General features: G+C 36.8%; 1 long non-coding RNA gene across 1 annotated transcript; it reads right to left on the bottom strand.

The window, feature by feature from the left end:
• Positions 1-167: 167 nt before the first annotated feature.
• Positions 168-15,328, bottom strand: LOC139676990 (uncharacterized). Its single transcript, XR_011698760.1, has 4 exons — positions 15,106-15,328; positions 10,630-10,761; positions 3,302-3,435; positions 168-1,251 (listed from the first exon to the last, which is right to left on the bottom strand). It is a non-coding gene; the product is annotated as an uncharacterized lncRNA (long non-coding RNA).
• Between the last annotated feature and the right edge of the window lie 939 nt (positions 15,329-16,267).

Here is a 16,267-nt window from a genome sequence, read left to right as displayed (position 1 = left end):
AAAGCACAAGTCTGGATTCAGACTTTTTGAAAATAATTTCCCACATTTTAATGTTATGAGCTCATTTCTTACAGTGCATCTCTCCATGTTTCTTCTTCTTGGAACTGGTCACCTTTAATCAGTTACAAGATGTGTTTAATTATTAACAGAAATATGTTGAACTGTACTGAAAAGTATTTACATACTACAACATGGTAAAATTGCTTGTACATCGGCTATTTATTTGGATAAATAGCTGTTAACTATTTAACTTTTCAATATTCAATATGGAATTTAATCAATACATTAAAACATTCTAATCCATAACATTCTAACATCAACAAATGAGATATTGTGTAGGTACCAGCACAGATAGACAAAAATTATTGCTTGTTCATTTACTGTATAAAATTTTCAGAGAAAAGATAAGCCAAGACAAATCAGAGCAATTAACTTAGATTCAGTAAATAGATTACATCAGAACAAAATAAAGTAGATATTTTTAGATAAGTCCAAATATTGCAAATACATCAGAAGTCTTAGAAACTATTTTCAAGTATTGCTATAAATAAAATGTAATGATCAAATTATCCCCAAAAAGGATTATTAGGAAGACTAAAAGTATTTCAGAATAATGAAAATAATATTTTCATAGAGAAGAATATCATAGAAGAAACAAGTCATCATTATTCATGACCAAATACAGTTTGTATCCTCATTTAGATTGTGGTATTTTTGTTCAATACCAATGTGCAGTATTAAAAGAATAAGGCCTAAACTTTAAAGAAATTGCTTAAAACCTCCCATGTTCTTACTGTGCAAATAAATGCAAGCATAAAAGGAATTAAGAGATAAGTTTAGAATTATTAAAAATCTAAACAGCAAGCAACTTCCAGGGCTAATGCACCACATTTACAAAATGGTGGTTAAAGACACTTTTTATTTCAAGTACAACATTTCACTGCAGTTTGGAAGTAAAATACAAGGGCTTTTTTTAAGGAGTAACATTAAATACTTTCACTCAAACATGTGGGCTGAGAGCTAAACTTTTGCATTTTTTTAGGTGACCCATGTTTGTGAAGCACAAAAGATAATTCACTTTGTTCAGAAACACACTCAAACCTTTCTGGGTCAAATCTTCACCCTCATCAGAGAACATTCCCATTGAAGTCAACCTTTAGCCTTTCTCTTCTCAACCATCCAGCTCTGGTATCTTCTGCGAGAAATAAAAGTCCTCAGATGTCTGTCTGCAGTGTGTTCTACGAACAACTGCTGCAAGGAATAAAAATGGAAGCAAATACACTGAGCATCCCAGGTTGCTTTAGAAGACTCACAGCTTTTCTCATCACTGAAAAGGAGTTAGAATTTACTCAGAAGTTGCCACCCTTTAGTGTGCTTCACCAGAAGTAAATCATATATTCCAACTGCATATTTACCTTAGATTTTTTTCATTTGAAATGTTATATTCTTGTCATTTATCTTTTGTTTGCATTTTATATGTCAGTCTTGAAAATACTTGTCCATTGACAAAGTTCATGTAGGAGTAACCCTGGATGTCACACGGTCACCAAGGAATAATGTGGACAGTGGCCAACAGGCAATATATACTATCAGATATCTGTTCAAGTCTTTGCAGTCTCCATAGAGGGTAAAGTTTTCAAAATTCAGGTAATTTTTTTTTTTGAAAGTGTATTTGCACAAGTTGTTCAGTATCCAGCACAGTGGGTGTCACTTCTTTTGAAATCATTAACTGTTATCATGATAAATTACATTTTCATCACAAAGACTATTAAAATTACTGCTACTAGATGAGACATTTTCTACTATTGTATGCTGCTACCGAACCTTGTGCCTTTCCTTCTGTCCCTAAAGTCAGCCAGCCTTTCTTCTCTCAAGTCAAAATGTCTGGCAAACAGAAGCAATCTGCTGCTCCCAAACAAGCTACTAATGTAACTTAATTTTCCAGAAATAGCTTTTGCATCATCTAAGTTCAGCTATTTCTGTCTGCTAATACTGTCTGTGAGGACTGACATGTTCATATACAGCTTCTCTGAAGTCCAATCCATGGCAGCTAAATATGATTTGGAAAGCTGAGGTTTACGCAGCAGTTTTGGCTCTGAACCAGAGCTGGGACTGGATAGCTGGACAAGAAATGATCCTGCAATGCATTCAAATATAACTGATGGAAAAACCTGTAAGATTCTTTCTGCATCAAATGCACACAGAACTGCAAACTAATCACAATAAAACATCACTCAGAGAACTGAATGAAAAATACTGATTTTTTAAATTAACCTTCTAAGTCAGTCAAGTGTGAGCACTGTATTCCTCCACCATTCTTTTTTTAAGGAGAGTGAATTCCAATCTTGTCTATATCATTGTGGATAGAGTCCAATATTTCAGCTAAGATATTCTAATATGTTGATAAAAAAAAGAAATTATACAGCTTCAGAATATAAACTTTAAGGCTGATTCCTAAACCAGTGTAGAAATTCATATGGAAACACATAATTAAATGAACTAATAATTATTTGATTAAATTTTTGGTAGCATAAGGTACAGAAAGAATTTTTTATTTGTCCATATATTTAGAATAATATTATCAGTGTGATTTGATTGTTTTCTCAGAAAAAGAAAATATTTCTTCCTTTCCCCCCCCCCCTTTTTTTTTAATACAGATTTTGTTATTGTGTTTTGATTTGGTTTTTTGTTTTGTTTGTTTAGTTGTGGTTTTTTTTTTTTTTTTTTTTTTAGTTTTTGTGTAACTTTTATATTTAAAGTATTTTATATATTTTTGGAGTGTGGTGGAACTAGTAGCTCTTTCAGAACTGAAGAAAAAGCAGGAGGTATTTAAAAATGAAATTTTATGTCTTAGCAACTATTATCTAGAGGTTTAGAAGATGGATTCCATTTAAATGAAATGACAGAAAACAAATCTGTCAACATATCTGTGCTCTAGTACTTCCCTGAGTCATGAAACTCCCAAGCTATAAAGAAAAGTTACAAGGAGACACAGAGAAAAAAACCCAAGCAATTCTTTAAAAGTCACAAATTCATATTTTACTTGATAAAATATGATTCATTGCACACAAATTACTACCCACTATAATAAAGGACAATTATCTCTATTGTAGCCAATCATAGGGAGGTACCACAGGGAGAGAATTATGCTTCAGGTAACACCCACTCCTTCTGTATTTAAAGTACAACTATATGAAAACAATTACACACTAATAAGTTATAAAACATTAAATTGAATGCAATAATACATAATCCAAGATAAAATACCAGATGTGAAGCAATTTGATGAACTGGCAAGTACCTGTATCTAGAGCTAATGCCCATTTGTCTGTGAGCCCAACATGACGTGACATGATTCCTAAGAGCTCTTGCTTTGTTTCCTCAATTTTCTCAGCTTGACCTTCAGCAGATTAACGTGGCATCACTCTAAGGAAGCTGGAGGAATGTAAAGAGGGGTTGTATGTGTACATTAGAGTAAAATAACGTATTGTACATGGATTAAAAGTAATAGATTGTGCTCAAGGGTATTTACATGATGTTTTATCACTTCTTGAAGGGCTGGAATATTCACAGATTTAAATCCTTTTATTTTGGACCACGTGATTACAAAGAGCATGCATTTCATCTGAGATTAACCAGGTTTGTGCTAATTCACCTTCAGTAATAGGCGAGTTAGACAAAAGTATCATTAGAAGACAAAAGTCCCAGTCTTGAACCATCTCACACATGGACAGATCTCCCTGAGAAGGGAGAAATGCACAGTGGAAATTAATTTCTTTAACTGTGATGTTCCTCATGATTTCAGTTGGAAGTTGTTTTCCTTCATACAAATTAGTACATTATTTCCTTCACATTTTACCCACGTCTTTCCGTGACTTCAGGTGGTAAATTTGCCTCATGTTTATATAGCAGATTCTTATAAATGCCAACCTACATCATGTAAAATAGAGTCACCATAGGAATGGCATTAAACCCAAAAGAATCTCTTTGCAACTTTATTTCCTTTCAGTAATGTGGCAGGCTCAGGGTTGGCTGCTTTACTAGAGAACACTGCCTTGCATACATTTTATCTTGTAAAGTCATTTGAGTACACAGGTGCTTTACATATATAGGACTGTGGGTTTTTTTCTTTTTTCTTTCTTTTTTCTTTTTCCATAAAAATCACTTCCTATCAGAGGCAGGACTGAAAAACAAACATTCTGAAAAGCCTGTGTCTGTAGGGAGAAGTATTAACACACCAACATGGACAGACAATCTTCCTTACCTGCTTTTTGCAAAATGTGTTGCTTTGATTAAGATAACGTGTAAACTTATGATCAAGGAAAATAGAACTTGCCCTGTACCCTACCAATAGGTTCCACATCCTGTCCTTTGATGAGAGAGGAGTGGTTTCTCTAGCATCTCACTGACATCTGTACAGGGTAGATAAGTGCAGAACAGTCTTCCCCACAGCAGAGATGGATGTGTCATGGTCCTACATGAATAGAAGCAAGCTTACAAGGATTGGGCATTTGAGAAGTGGATTTTTGTCCTCTGGGACAAATTTATGTCAAGTTTTGTTCAGAGCACAGTGAAGGCCATCTCAGTAACATGTATCTCTCCTGTACTCCCAGATACAGGAAGATGCTCAATTTGAAAAGTTTTGGAGCTAATGGGATATATTTTATACTAAGTGATATTTCAGATGTTTTTGCAGGCCAGAAGTCTCTGGCATTTTTAAATGTTCACCTACATAAGTGTTAAATTAACAGACATCTTAGTTCTTCAAGAACAAGGTGACTAGGACTGCAGTTCTGGCTTGAGAATGCAGAATTCATGCTGCTCTCTGGGAATTCTGCCTTCCCCCCTTCTCTGTGTATTTGAAAATAAGGGTCTCAATATTACCCAGAATGTCATGGAAATTGGAGGCTTTCACCTCTAAACCCCTGAGCTGAAGACTGAATTTTCAGTTTCTTGCTTGAATGACAATCAAATTACTGTATAGGTTTATTATAATATTTATAAACAGAGCATTTATTCTAAGCTGTAGAATAACTAATGAATCATTTTATGCAATGGTAGAAATAAAAGGTGGTAAACTGTATTCAAAGCATATAAAACACAATTAGAGATGCAGATTAGCCTTGAGGAATGAGCTCAACAAGAAACCAAATGAATCAACTTCAGGCAAGTTTCGCTAAGGGCTTTATGATATTCAGACTTCAGCAGTGTTGCTCTTCAGAACAGATAATTAAAGAATTAAGTCATGGTATCTATTTGCCAGCTCACTCTGGCACTTCTTGATCTGGCATCACGCTCCTCCCATATCCATTTCTGTGCATCATCTAATTTGTCTTTCACCTCTCCAAAGAAAATTAGGTGAATTAGGGATCATGGAATAGGGATAATTGTAGCATAAGCATCTTGCAGAAACAGTTTCTACGAGCTGTAAGAACCAGTCATATCCTAAGCTGATATGTCTATGGTCTATGGTAAGACTGCAAAGGTTTATTCCAGATCAGAATTCTGGTCTTTGCCTGTAAATATCTCCCTTGCCCATGTGTGCAGGCTGAGCTGCTGGGCAGGCTCATGCACTGCCAAAAGGCAGCCAAGAGGACTGGAGATCACTGTGTTCACTTTTCAAATTGTGCAAAGTAAAAGCAGAGGAAGCCAAAAACATTTTCATCAGCACCTGACATTTTGTTGTATGCAAATTCCATTTCAGGATAAGGATCTATCTGATCCTGGTCTGTTTGATACTTCTTAATACCCTACTATGAACAAATATGTCACCAGAATGAGTGAAATATAAAACAGGCAGGATGGAAATTCAATAATTTCCACAAAAAAAAAGGACACCCCCCCTCCTCCCCCAAATAAATGAAACAAAACAGCAAAGAAAAACAAACTAAGAAACCAACAAAAAGCCACCACCAAACCACAGTAAGACAGATATTACAAGCTGAAACCTTTAAATTTAATTTAACAATGCTTTTAAGAAAGAGGCAATGCAGGAACATATAGAAGGTAGTGATTCAGTAAAGCTGTTGCCTGGGAGTATAGATAATTATTCCCACTGTGCTGTCACTTCCTGTCAAGCTACCAAGATGCTACTAAAAACAAGTGGGCATCAGTACTGAATTAAAGGTACTTGACTCAGGTCTCTGTCTTATACTGACTACCTTTTCTGATAAAAAATTCAGAAATAACACTGACAGAAAACTGACCCCAGGCAGACCCTAAATGGCTTCTCCACTTTTTCCACTGGGTAAAGGATGAATGTGTGAAAGAGAGAAGGATGAGTGTGAGCACCAGCTTGGAGTGTGGGTCTGAACCCACCAGGTGAGCTGAACAGAAAGGTCTTGATACATAAGACCAACTTTTGATTTTGATTCATTTGTGAAAGATAAGAATGTTGAGACTCAGGACCAAAAAGTTGTTCATAGTTTAAAACAGAGGGAATACCTGGAATTTCCTTCCATGGAATTGCATAAATTAGCTTCTGAAAAAGCAGTCTTTCTTTAACAAGCACTTGGCATGCTCTAAGCCGCTCTCAGTGCTGTCTTGTAATGCTTTTTATTAGATATTGGTGATGTTTTTTGGAATTAAAACAAAGACTTTGAAAGAAACCCAGAACAGAATCTTTTACTCAGCAATAGCTTTGTGAGGTACAGTTTAATTCCCTAATCTTTCCAAGGTAATTGCTCGCTAAATGAGTCACTGCACCCCCGGGCCCCTCAGGTTACTGTGCATTGCTTAGACAGAATAAACCTGTTTACAAATGAGATATCAATTACATAAATGAAAATAAAAATATTTTATGTGTAACAAATCATAAATATAATGACAATTTTTTCTCCTCCAAGGCCAAGGGGAAGATGCGAAGTGCGCGGACAGATTACGTTATGAATAAAGAGCATGTTAGATTATGTGACAGTATTTCATTCTTTGAACTTGATATTCTAGTTCAGAAGAAGAATTTTCTGTCTCTGCTCCACATTACATGGGAGTTGTTTCCTTCAGCTCTTGACTCCACATGGAAAAAACACTGTTAAAACTACTAAAGTTTTAAGCTAAGCAAAACTAAGGTCTTGGTGCCATAAGAAAGTACTAACTCTTTGCATTCATGTTTTAAGCTAGAACATATAGTTGAAAACAACACATTGCAAGGAACAAGCAACAGAAAAATTGCGATGATTTTAATTTGAAATAAGATGGGAAAAATGTAGGTATCTTCATATTAGCCTGAAATGACTGGTATCACACACACACAGAGACACACACTCTATACCATCATTTCAATTCAATATTAAAGTATTTTTTCTATTTACTTTCACACAGCATCCTGGAATTTAAGGTCAAGCCCTGATGCTTTTTTTGTTTATTTTTGGGGGTTTGGGGGGCTTTTTTTGTTTGTTCTGTGGGTTTTTGTTTTTTTGTTTTAACAATAATACTAACAATATATTTCTTTGTTAAGATTAAAAATATTTGTAGCAAACTTCATCTTGTGCCCATTAGGGAAAAAAAAGACCAAACCAACCCATTACAGTACTCAATATGTTCTAAGGGTTTTTTTTAAACTTCCCCCCTTTCATTTTCACCATGGAAAGAACCTTGACAGAATAAAAAAGCAAAGCTAAGTAATATAAACTGAACATCCACAGCCTATACCTGTCCCAGCTTGTACAGTTGCAGCTGTTAGAAAGAATATACAGGAAGCTGTAAGAATGGACATTAAAAATTGCAACATTGATTTTTTTTTCCCCAAAGCCTGTTCTCTCCAGCATTCCCCTATTTTCCCAACAAGATTTTTCCTTGTGCTTCTGCCTCACAAATACTCAAACTGAAAGCAAATTGCCATGGGATAAGAAACAGGATGGAATCTAATTCTATCAGAGCATGAGGTGAATCTTACAGACTTGTATTTTATTATAACACTACTTGTCTTCTACAGCAAGACCTTCACACTCCACAGATTCTGCACATGGGCATCCCCAAACAAAGCAAACGTACCCCTGACAGCAACAGTAGAAATATTATACAGTTGCAAATTGTGGAAATGAGCTCAGGCAGATAATCAACAAACAACAAAACCAATTTTTATGAGAAACAGTTTTTTGTAAAACAGCTAATTCATCTCCAGATTCTCAGTGCTGGTCCTCGTGGACCTCATGTCCTTCTCATGTGTTTTCTACACTTAGAAAATACCTTCAGAACAAAACACACGAAACAAAGATATATCTTTTTATAGAATACAGAGGGAATTGTTCCATGGATTAAGTTGAGATACTCAGGTTATGGGACATTTTAATATCCTCTACTTTCATTTTAACTAGCTCTCCACAGTTCTTGGCTGACTTTTTTTTTCTGCACCCTGCTGCAAAAGGCTTAATATAAAGCTTAATATAAAACTTAGTACTCTGAAAGAAGAAGAGATGATTAAATTATGTAACTACTTTGTTTTCTTACAATGAACTTGGATCGATTGTTTCTAATCTTTGCTTAGATGAAGGCTTGTTGTGCCTTTTCAGGTTTGAAGAGGTGTTTTCCAGGTACTTTTCCACCTCAAACTGTTAAATGAAAACAACTTTCCTTCCTGCTCCTTTTATATACTTGGATCATTTCTATAACAATCCTGCTCTAATAGGAAGAAAAAAAATTCTATGGTCCCTGTCTAATCACCTGAGAAAGACCAGTAGCACAGTAAAATTTTACCTTCCTAACTTTTCTTAAGATCATATAGACATATCAATAATGCTCCTGTGCACAGCTTATGTCCCAAAAAGGCCTACAGCCCTTGGCATGTCTTTACAAAGAGAAGGGATAACTTCACTGCTGATCTTGTTTTCTGTAAAACAGATCAGAGAAGGTCTCATATGAGATCTCAGATAGTCTCCTGACAGGTACAGAGTGCAAATAAAGTGCAGTGCTTGTGTTCAGTTGTCTGTTGGCAAACTGAGATGATGCATGACAGTTTTTCACAAATGATGTTCAAAATCACTGACACAAAGAAAGGTTTTCCATTGATTTCAGCAGCCTCTGAACCATGTTCACAAAGGGAAGAGAAAGAAAAATAAATAGAAACTTTTAAATGAAATAACGCAGGTCTTAAAATTGCTTAAGACCACAGATGCACATGGAAATGGTTTTTTTAACAGTAAAAAGCCTATCTGAGTTTTTATACATCTTTTGCTTTCTTTCAGAAAACCTATGTGTCCTGGAGTTTCCTTAAGACTTGAATACCTAAGGCAAGTTGAAATGGGATCTAATCTCCTAAATCACCCAGGCAGTTTTGTCAATGCTCAATTCTTGTTCCTCTCACTGGGATGAGGTTCAAGCCTGGTTTGACAGCTCCAATGATTTCTGCCCCTCCGTGGCCTGTCAGCACTTACCTCTTGCTGCCCATCCAGGGCACTGGGCCAAAGCTGCACAAAGATTGGGGGATACTTTTACCTGTAGAGCTCTACACCATTTCCTGATTTTTTGGTACAGTCCCTTGCATTCTGATTGTGCTTGAGTTTTGAAATCTAATTTGCTGTATAGCACAAGCCTCATTGACTATGATAGCACAAGCCTGGTGTTTAAGTAAATTAATTGATAATTATATCTAATGTGCAGCAAAGTATTTACAGGAAATTTGGATTGTTTCCTTTATTGTTGCTAAAATGCTATTCAGGAAATCTAGCTGGCACTAATTTTAATTAGGAGGTTATTATTCAGAAGTAATAAAAGACATGAATAATAATATTTTTCTGTCATTAATAAAACATATATACCTTTACATTTGTTTTTTGAACAGCATTTTCCTTTAAAATGTTCTCAAGCTGCGATCTAGTGCCACCTATTCATTTGATTAATAACGGAGTATGTTAATTTTATTTAATTTCACCATTTTTGGACAGAACAGTCAGCTCTCTTATTCAGAAAAATGAGCTAATTTGAAAAAGCAAGAACTAATTTCAGACAAGCGCTTCCACAAGATGATTTCCTAGACTTGTGCATGCCCTATTTCCAATGACTTAACAATCACATTAACTTTTTTCTGGCTTCACTGCATTGCTGGACAGGCTGATAGAGTGATATAGAGATGCTGTTCATCTAAACCACAGTCCATCAAACCATATACCTTAAATACCCTAAACATATCTGTACTTCACTAAAATCTATTCCACTACTCAGAGGTTCACCTCTATGTATGCTTTGTTGGACCAAAGCCACAATTACCAATCTGCTATAGTGCAGTTTAGTAAAATATATTGAGAAAAACCACCTCTGTGAATAAAACTAACAGTTTGGGAATGTGTTAACTATAAAATTACTAGAATTTAATTTTCTCTATCATTATAGAGAAGGATATTAAAAAATCTTTCCACACTGGGCTTTGTAGTAATTCTTGGCTGGCGCTTGAGAAGACTTTATATGTAACTCACCTCACGGCCTTTCTAGTGATGCTTGTTCTCAGTCTTCTGGACTTACTTTATTTAACAATTCTCTCTGTTGACATAACTCTACTACAATCTAGTGTGCTCTCTTTCTGAGACATCTTAAATGCTCTGTTGCTGTTCACTTTCTCTGAAATGAGTCACAAATCTTGATGCTTTCATTCATGAGAGTCATTCAAGAGATAACACAGCCTTTTTACTTGCTTACCTTGAATAGGGACATGGTAAACCAGGATATGCTGCTGCTTTATGGATGTTTTCCTGTAGTATCTCTTCTTTTCCCTGATTTTAAAGAACTCCCTTTACTCCTGGTGATATCTCATGGCTACCATGCATGGAGCTAGTGCAGTAAAAAGAATAGGCTTAGCAGGAGCTACCTGACGTGCTACTACTTCATCAGGAACTACAGAGAAGGTAGAAGCTCTGTGAAAAACACTGATATTTCAATTGGTTTGGAAATTACTTATTCAAAATTGTTATAATTTGGGTAAAATTTAAATATTCTGTGTGAGATTAATTTTATATATTTTCAAGTGATTTGTTGATTCCATACTCAATATGCACTCAACATCTACTATGCTTTTCTTTTCCTATGCTTCTGCTCCTCTCTGAGCTGACTTGTAATTTGAACGGACCTCTTGGATTTCACACAAGTATGCAGTAATATAAGTATGCAAGTCAAGCAGCTCTGAAATAAATGGGAAAATACAAGTTATTTTCATTACATGGAAGTGGAGAATCTTCACTCATGCTCCTTCAGTGGACATAAAGGACAGACTGAAATTTATACTGAATGATATGTTAAATATCAGGTTTAAATCAGAGAGGATGGAAGAGAGTTCACAGAGCAGCTCCTGTTACCTATTATATAATATATATTATTACTGTTCTCCTGCACACAAACTGCAATGGAATTATTGTCTTTTACTTTAATAGAACTTAGGTTAAGATACATATTGTTAACTAGACAATTATATCCTCCAACCAGCTGTACCCATACTTGAGAAAGCATCATAATGACTCCAAGATTGATAGAACCATTATATCACTATTACATTTCTGAATGGATTACTATCTTTATTTTTCCTTGGTGTAGGTGGCTGAGTAAGCATTAGAAATATTGTGAGCTAGTAAGACTCAGAAATAAATGTGTATTTTCTTTTGTCAGAAACAGGCATCAGGGCCACCCTGTCTCTGGAGCCTGTCCTTTTCCTCATGTCTATTGCTGTTCATCTCCCACTGAGCACACTCACTGGAGTTATTCTAACTCAAGAGATGTAGGTCACCTGTGTCTGGGCAAGTGGAGGAACTTGTGTTCCTTCCTAAGCTCCGACTGTAGCTTCATGCTACAGTAGTTAGAGAGATGTTGACAAAGTTTTGAGCCTGAGTGACACTGAAGGATGTGTCTCCTGTCTTCTGCATGCTTGGTCAGGCTGAAGCCTCTGGAGGTCTGACTGCACTGACAAAGCAGGGTTTTGCTCCACAGAGCCCCCAAAGACATGACACTGTCAAGATGATGTTATTTACAGACAGGGTAAATATGAAGTAAAAGGGCCTTAAATGAACTGAAATCAGCTTCTCTCCATTTGTACTGTCTTTTATAATAAAGTTGCTAGGTTTACAGATAAATTTTTCTTTGTAGAAAAGCCTGGAAAATTCTTTCCACAGAAGAGTGACCTCCCTTAGAGTTTATGAGATTGAAAAACTTTAAATAAACTACTCTTCACTCCACAATAGCTCATTATATTTCCATTTTATTTAATTTAAAGCAGTGTGGTTTATAATCAGTGAAGTTCCTTTGCTGAAGAGAAGGAGGTTTTAGCTTCAGAGCAAATACACAGAATTTTTTCATGTCCTTAATCTTGTGCTGTAGGTGGTCAGTTCCAACTGCTGCATTTGGCACTGGAAATTTGTTTAGTTTAAAGCCAAGTAAAACAGACAGAGAATAGCTAAATTGAAAAATTGAATTTAATATGTTAAGTATTATGCTGCAGTTTATATAATATCAGTGTTCCCTAGAGTTATATATTATTGTTGTAACGTTCTCTGACACAGATTGCTATGAACCAGAAATGATTAAAGGGCAGGTAGAAACATTAGGTTTGTGCTGGAGGAAAAAAAATCCTCAGATATTGTACAAAATTAATCTGGCTGAGGAAGATGCTACTGCAGAGCTGTGGTGATGCAGTGATAGAGGCTACACGTGGTTGGGCAGCATCATGGCTGGCAGGGTCATAGCTCACAATCTGAGCCAGTACTGTCAGGATTACAAGTGGCTCCCAGCTTTTTCTTTAATACTGACACAGACAACTACCTAATGCCCTTTACAGGAAAAAGAGAACAGTATTTAGATAAGAGCAATAGTTTTTAATAAAATTATTCCTCTGGAATTTGAGTGCACAGTGACAGGGCAATATTCATCAGCTTCTGGTTCAACACACATATTTGAGGTGATGTCCCAGACAATGAGCAGTACAGGCAAATGGAGCAGCACAACAGGCAGCTGCCAGCACAGCCCGGGGTCCCTCTGGGTATGAAACTGCCCCTTTCAGTGGCTACTCTTGGTGATGTGAACACTAATCAGGTAAGTGTTGGGTGACAGTCTGTGGACTCTCTTGCACCAGTAAGTTCTGCAGAACATTGCACAGTTTGTCCTGTGCTGGGAGACCTGGAAGGTGGCTTTGGTAGAACAAGCCCTGGGACACATTTTAATGCCTTTGGATGGCTAAGCCCTCACATGGAGGAAACTACACTGACCCATTGACTCCAGTATAATGGCAGTGCTTCCAGGAGCTGAGAAGCCAGCCCAGACCTTCCACCTTTTATGATCTCTCTATAGTTGTCCTACTTATACAGTAGTTTATGTATTCTAACAGGTGAGCTCCCACTGACCAATTCTAAAAAAATGTGAATTTTGGAACTGAATTTTCACTGCTACTTTGCAGTTTAGCAGTGACCCTACACCAGAAACCTTTGTGCACAACTAGGGAAACTCCCTGCTTTCAGGGCAAAACTCCAAACTGTCCTGCTCACCACAAAGGTCACAGCCTCGAGGGAAGTTCTTCCCTTTGGCCCTAGGGAGCTGTTTGCCCAACAAAGGTTTAATGGGGGAATGGAAAGTAGAGCCGGGCCCTTTATTTAAGGGGACCTTTGTGTGGTTCATTTCTGGAGTTTGGATGTCTGCCTCACAGATCTGGAACTGTTCAGAATGTTCATAAACTGGAGGAAAGCACAGGATGAAAATAAACAAATTTGTCTACATTTACTGTGACTAATAAGTGATACTTTTAACTCCAAATTTATGCCACCATAGCCATAGCATCATATTCTATATTTATATAATTAACTTCTCCAATATTAGTTTCCTTTAAAACCAAGGATCTAAGCCCACTTACTTTGAGTTCAAAGACAAAAATTCTCATCATGTTCAGTGAAAGGAAAATTAGGCCTAAGTTTGTTATTCCTCCAGAATCATTAAAATGTTAAATGTTATAAAGCTTTTTTTTTTACATCAGAGCAGAATAAGTAAATGAGCAAATGATTTTTCCAGTTAGCTTAGAAAAATGCTTGTCTTTCTAATTCCTGAAAATGACAGCATTGCAGTTCTACTCTCTTTTTATCCATAATTTCTAATTGGAGAGTAGAGTGCTACTTCCTCAACTGCTGTGGCCATTTATTCTAATGCAAAAAGGGTGGAAAAAACACTGTTTAATTCTTAAACTCCCTGTGTTGAATTTTTGCCTTTTGAAAGCTGATATTATTTTTAGTCTATCTGTGACTGGTATATTTACTAATGGTTAGAGTTACAGAGAAGAGGAAAATTATGGTGCTACTTAAGACATTAAAAAATGTGAAAGTTCATCTTGCCTTTATTTTTTGGTGCTCCCTGTGCAGAACAAATATTATTATCTTCTTTCAATAAAAGTCTCTCAAGAAGCCTGCATTGGAGTGTGGGAAAATTATCATCCTAAAGAGTAACTTATATCTCCAGAAATCAGTAGACTCTTGAAATATAGAAACACCAGCTAGTACATGCAGAGAAGCATTTAAAAGTCTCCTCTCTCCCCTGCCCAGAATCAAATGACTTTGGAATTAAAGCTTGAAAAATGAAAAATTACAATATTTAAGAAAAAAATCACTAGAGCACAGTTCAGTGAAAGAAATAATGAAAATAGAGAAAGATATTCAGAATGGCTTTACTGAATCAAATTCACATTAGCTGATGATCTGGTCATGTATAAATATTTATTACAGAAATTGTATGGATATGTAATGCAGGGGCAGTGCTGGCAAGAGACAGTCAGATTTCTGTGTGTGACAGCACAGGTTTGCTCCTGTTATTTTGGCTGTACACCTTTCCAAAGGGGAAGGTCTTTTACTGCTGGAGTGTTATAGTTTGAGCTGGCAAAATGCCAACTGCCTGGTACCCAGTCAAAAAGTCCACTCCCAGAGCAGGAGAGTGAGGGAAAACAGCAGAAACGAGGCTTTAAACACAGTGAGGTTTTTATATTTATACAGAGGAGAGCTTAACACAGAATATGAAATAGCACATAGTGACAGGAAACAACAACAGGCTCACCGAGGTCGCCCCAGCTAACAGGTGAAACTCCAAACCAACCAAACCCCCTCCCCAGAGGAAACCTCCCAGCAAGAGGGAAAGAGGAATTAACAGGAATGTGCTCACGTCCCCGGCTAAGCAGACGTGCCGACCGGCAGGAGGGCCTGATATCAGCAGTCAGGGAGCGGGAACCGTCCTGGTCAGAAGCAGGGACCGAAGAGCGCAGAGACTCCTCCCACCTTGCTTGTTATACTCCCCGACACTTCCTGATGATGTCAGATGATATGAAATACCTCTATGGCTGCTTAAGTCAGATGATGCCTGTCCCCTCTAATCTGTGTCACAACCTTTGAGGCCTGCTAAAAACTGAGGCCTAAATGGGGACCTATGCTGACTAAAGCCAAAACTACTACAGGAGGTAATTGAACACAGCAAGAGCTGTGCCCAGCCCACCTGGGATTTATTTGCATAGTGCAAAGCTGGACAGGCTGGGATAGTGGTTGAGTAGGTATTTTAAAGAAGGTACATTAAATTTTCAATTTCTGGCTGTCATGAGTCATGAAGAACCTAGGACAAGAGAGGGAGCAACAGCAACCCTAGAGATGCTCCAGCTCATCCCAGGAGAAACAGAGAAAGTTCAGTGCATTCCTATACCAGAATGGACATGGAATGAGCTACAAAATACTCTTTCATTAAAATTAATAAATAACTTTATCCCCTTTGCATTCCTGTTTGTGGTGCTCTTATAGCAAGTTAATTCTCCACTTGGTGGGTTTGATCATAAGGAACATTGATTATATGGAATGTAAGGCCACTGATTGTTCCTATTATCAAGGCTGAATATATAGATTTGAAATTGCTCAGCTACTATGCTATAAAAAATGGATTGGTGTCATTGGTCTATTTTATGCATTTTAAATTAGGAGTTTCTGCATCAGACTTAGGTGTACATCTTCTTGTTTCTGTTTCTTGACAATTGAGGTCATATTGAGCTTCCATCAACCAAAATTCCCACAACTCTTTCAGCAGGGCTGCATTCCAACCTCTTGTCCCCCAGTTTAGAAACACCTCCAGGAATCCAACAGAATTGTTCTAAACACAAGTTCCTTTCATAGAAATGAACAAAGAGTTATAATAAACCAGTTATTTTCATTATTTAACACAATTTATGGTGAGAACATCTTCCCAAGCTGTGGGACAGTAGAGAATGACACTGAGAGCATCTGGTATCACAACTCCCTGCAAGCTGAGCATACCTGTGAACTGTTGCCTCCAGATATTTATTGAT

Source organism: Pithys albifrons, chromosome 11 (assembly GCF_047495875.1).
Source record: "Pithys albifrons albifrons isolate INPA30051 chromosome 11, PitAlb_v1, whole genome shotgun sequence".
NCBI lineage: Eukaryota > Metazoa > Chordata > Aves > Passeriformes > Thamnophilidae > Pithys > Pithys albifrons.
This window is presented reverse-complemented; position numbering and strand designations above follow the sequence as displayed.